This window comes from Schistocerca cancellata, chromosome 3 (genome assembly GCF_023864275.1).
Source record: "Schistocerca cancellata isolate TAMUIC-IGC-003103 chromosome 3, iqSchCanc2.1, whole genome shotgun sequence".
In the NCBI taxonomy this organism is placed as follows: Eukaryota; Metazoa; Arthropoda; class Insecta; order Orthoptera; family Acrididae; genus Schistocerca; species Schistocerca cancellata.
The window spans coordinates 412,432,411-412,437,410 of NC_064628.1; the positions used below are offsets into that span (position 1 = coordinate 412,432,411).

At 53.3% G+C, this 5,000-nt stretch overlaps 1 non-coding gene across 1 annotated transcript in view; it reads left to right on the forward strand.

The window, feature by feature from the left end:
* The first annotated feature begins 3,929 nt into the window (after nt 1-3,929).
* The window catches only part of LOC126178771 (small subunit ribosomal RNA), a 1,909-nt gene continuing 838 nt past the window's right edge, over nt 3,930-5,000 (forward strand). The window contains exon 1 of the ribosomal RNA XR_007536630.1: nt 3,930-5,000. This exon is cut by the window's right edge and continues 838 nt beyond it. This is a non-coding gene — a ribosomal RNA (small subunit ribosomal RNA).

The following is a 5,000-nucleotide window of genomic DNA, read 5'->3' on the forward strand; positions in this document are numbered from 1 at the left end:
AAGTAGTCAACCGACAATCACTCCACCCGCACCCGCACGTGCCCCACCCCAACCGCCGAAATCGCAACTCCAGCGGATGAAGTGCGGACTCTTCCCGCACTCGTACGTTGCAATCCACCCCTATATCTTGCGTTTCACGAAGAGTTATATCCAATATGCCAAATTCCCGCTGTCCCTATACATGCTGTAAGTCTGTGCACACAATATGAACCACACCTCAGCGAGACACTCTATCACACATTACTCTCTGCCTGTAACAGACACAGATACAATATGTAAGCACCAGCATGGACCAACGTCCGGAGCATCCTCTCCGCCACAGTACACCATCCACACTATGATAACCACACCAGGGGGTCCAATTCTAAAATAGAATATCCCACCCGTCCGACATCCACAATTGCTCAGATAAGCCACCAACACCCACACATGTCCTACACAGGGGTGCACCCAACACCACCTCACTGCCTCCTGTTACGGCACAGAAACAATGGCAGGAATGAATCACACAGGTCTGCCGCTCCCTTGCCGCAACCACAGACGCGGCGCGCCTCCAGTCACGAGCGAAAAGCGCATAAGCGCATCCTGACGAATCATAACTGCTGTGACATACTGACGCTGCCTCCGACATTCACTTACAATGATCACTACCAACGAACCTCGGCCCCCCCCCCCCCAACACACTCTCTTACCACGTTGTGTACTGTAATCCAACCCATTTCGCACCTTAACCTAACCCATTTTGCACCTTAACCTAACCAAATTCGTAACGCAATTTGTACCGCAATGTAACGCAATTTGTACCGCAATTTGTACCGCAATGTAACGCAATTTGTACCGCAATGTAACGCAATTTGTACCGCAATGTAATGCAATTTGTACCGCAATGTAACGCAATTTGTACCGCAATGTAACGCAATTTGTACCGCAATGTAACGCAATTTGTGCCTTAACCTAACCCACGTTGTGCCTTAACCTAACCCACGTTGTGCCTTAACCTAACCCACGTTGTGCCTTAACCTAACCCACGTTGTGCCTTAACCTAACCCACGTTGTGCCTTAACCTAACCCACGTTGTGCCTTAACCCAACCCACGTTGTGCCTTAACCCAACCCACGTTGTGCCTTAACCCAACCCACGTTGTGCCTTAACCCAACCCACGTTGTGCCTTAACCCAACCCACGTTGTGCCTTAACCTAACCCACGTTGTGCCTTAACCTAACCCACGTTGTGCCTTAACCTAACCCACGTTGTGCCTTAACCTAACCCACGTTGTGCCTTAACCTAACCCACGTTGTGCCTTAACCTAACCCACGTTGTGCCTTAACCTAACCCACGTTGTGCCTTAACCTAACCCACGTTGTGCCTTAACCTAACCCACGTTGTGCCTTAACCTAACCCACGTTGTGCCTTAACCTAACCCACGTTGTGCCTTAACCTAACCCACGTTGTGCCTTAACCTAACCCACGTTGTGCCTTAACCTAACCCACGTTGTGCCTTAACCTAACCCACGTTGTGCCTTAACCTAACCCACGTTGTGCCTTAACCTAACCCACGTTGTGCCTTAACCTAACCCACGTTGTGCCTTAACCTAACCCAAGTTGTGCCTTAACCTAACCCAAGTTGTGCCTTAACCTAACCCAAGTTGTGCCTTAACCTAACCCAAGTTGTGCCTTAACCTAACCCAAGTTGTGCCTTAACCTAACCCAAGTTGTGCCTTAACCTAACCCACGTTGTGCCTTAACCTAACCCACGTTGTGCCTTAACCTAACCCACGTTGTGCCTTAACCTAACCCACGTTGTGCCTTAACCTAACCCACGTTGTGCCTTAACCTAACCCACGTTGTGCCTTAACCTAACCCACGTTGTGCCTTAACCTAACCCACGTTGTGCCTTAACCTAACCCACGTTGTGCCTTAACCTAACCCACGTTGTGCCTTAACCTAACCCACGTTGTGCCTTAATCTAACCCACGTTGTGCCTTAACCTAACCCATTTTGTGCCTTAACCTAACCCAAGTTGTGCCTTAACCTAACCCAAGTTGTGCCTTAACCTAACCCAAGTTGTGCCTTAACCTAACCCAAGTTGTGCCTTAACCTAACCCAAGTTGTGCCTTAACCTAACCCAAGTTGTGCCTTAACCTAACCCAAGTTGTGCCTTAACCTAACCCAAGTTGTGCCTTAACCTGCTCTGTAATTGGCATATGACACGTTACATTAATCCAGTGTTGTCTAACCACAACCCTCTGAATATAGTTCGCTACTCGCACCGCCCACCCTCTTGTGTATCGTTTCATCTTCAACACTTCGCAAGTGTTGCTTACTTTTTACATGCTCCCGCTGTACACTGTAATGTGGACGACTGCAGGATGTACATCGCCTCCCCCCCTCCCCCCTGCCTTCGCACGCTGGTCGTTCAGGTGCTTGCGTGTTCAATGCCCTTCGCAGCTGTTCACTGGCATTCGCATGTCGAAGCGCTCAGTCTACGTCGTGGTACGGCCTGTGTCCACTGTCCGCTGATGTCGTAAGCTTAACCCTCACATTGTACTGCACATAGGTCCGTATGTACTGAATGATACGCTGTGGCACATGTGTGACCGTACAACGACTGCGCCCAACAACAGCGAACCATACGGTCCAAATGTTGTGCACTCAGCCACGTGCCGTCTCCCCATAACAGCTACATTGCAGTGTGGTACGCCATAGAGACGTGTGGGAGTAACGGACGCCCTGGATGGCGATCAGCATGAGCCGTCTGTTGATGTAGTGGCGCGTGTATTCAAACGTAGTCGTCTCTTCTCACACAGTGTGATAGCATGGTGCACCGCGTTCCACATCTGCGACATGGTACAGATGCTGGTTGACAGTCGGTCTCGTAATGGACATCGCATACGTAGGGGGCCACCTCCCACGTGTTCTCTAGTCGTGCACATTTTGTTGCGTGTATGTGGGCAGACGTAGTGTGTCGTGACACCTAACAGACAGGTATGCAATAATCGTTGCATTTGCAAACTGGGATGGACGTCTACGTTTGCTGGTGACGTTACGCAAATGAACAACTGGTAAACCCATTGTGGTGCGGTTGTTGTTGCTGGAGGTAAATCAGTAAGGGCAAATCTGTGTGTGAAGCGATACGCGGCGGTGGCTGGGTGGGACCGTCCCCGGCCGGTGAGGGGGGGCCGCCCGGCGTGCTGGCCGCGCGGTGCGTGGGCGCACGCGCTACAGCCGGCTGGTGGGGGCGCCCAGTGGCAGGCGCGCCGGCCGACGGACGCGGCAGGCGGCGCAGCTGCGCGCCGGGGCACCCTGCGCGCGGCGCCGGGCGGCCAAAGTGGGTCCTCGCGGGCCCGGTGCGAAGCGCGGTGGACATCTGCAGTGTGCTGGTCCGACTGAGGACTGTGTGCGTTGAGGATGCGCCGCCGCCCGGCACTCGGCGCCGCGACGCCGTATGCTGCTCGGTCGCCCCAGCGGTTCTCGCTGGTGGTTTGTATCGCAGTTGTGCGGACGTGTTGGCACGTGCGCTGTGCTGGGAGAGTTCGCTTCGGCACCCACGTGGGGCCTTTGCCCTTCTGTGGCGCTGGCGTTGGAGCTGCCGGTCACCGTAGGTGGCGCGTGTTGTCTCCCGCCGGCAATGCCACGACAGCACGCTCCCGGGCCTCTGTCGGCAGCGGCAAGCTCAGTTGGGAGCACGGGTGGTCGCACCTAAAGCGTCTACTCGCCTAACTCCGGGCGATTGCGCCTCTCTCGAACCCGACCAAGTACTTAGGACGGCGCTGCGCGCCGCCGGGACCTGAGAGGGTTTCGAGGTGTATTGTGCAGGGGAGCTCAGCCTCCTCCTGTTTGCAGAATAATTGAGCGGACGCTTGCGTGTTCGCGCGGGCCCCTGGGACACACTCCCGGGCGGCCAGCTGCTCAGCTCTAGTTGACGCAGCTCCCTGGTTGATCCTGCCAGTAGTCATATGCTTGTCTCAAAGATTAAGCCATGCATGTCTCAGTACAAGCCGCATTAAGGTGAAACCGCGAATGGCTCATTAAATCAGTTATGGTTCCTTAGATCGTACCCACGTTACTTGGATAACTGTGGTAATTCTAGAGCTAATACATGCAAACAGAGTCCCGACCAGAGATGGAAGGGACGCTTTTATTAGATCAAAACCAATCGGTCGGCTCGTCCGGTCCGTTTGCCTTGGTGACTCTGAATAACTTTGGGCTGATCGCACGGTCCTCGTACCGGCGACGCATCTTTCAAATGTCTGCCTTATCAACTGTCGATGGTAGGTTCTGCGCCTACCATGGTTGTAACGGGTAACGGGGAATCAGGGTTCGATTCCGGAGAGGGAGCCTGAGAAACGGCTACCACATCCAAGGAAGGCAGCAGGCGCGCAAATTACCCACTCCCGGCACGGGGAGGTAGTGACGAAAAATAACGATACGGGACTCATCCGAGGCCCCGTAATCGGAATGAGTACACTTTAAATCCTTTAACGAGTATCTATTGGAGGGCAAGTCTGGTGCCAGCAGCCGCGGTAATTCCAGCTCCAATAGCGTATATTAAAGTTGTTGCGGTTAAAAAGCTCGTAGTTGGATTTGTGTCCCACGCTGTTGGTTCACCGCCCGTCGGTGTTTAACTGGCATGTATCGTGGGACGTCCTGCCGGTGGGGCGAGCCGAAGGCGTGCGACCGCCTCGTGCGTGTTCGTGCGTCCCGAGGCGGACCCCGTTGAAATCCTACCAAGGTGCTCTTTATTGAGTGTCTGGGTGGGCCGGCACGTTTACTTTGAACAAATTAGAGTGCTTAAAGCAGGCAAGCCCTCCTGAATACTGTGTGCATGGAATAATGGAATAGGACCTCGGTTCTATTTTGTTGGTTTTCGGAACCCGAGGTAATGATTAATAGGGACAGGCGGGGGCATTCGTATTGCGACGTTAGAGGTGAAATTCTTGGATCGTCGCAAGACGAACAGAAGCGAAAGCATTTGCCAAGTATGTTTTCATTAATCAAGA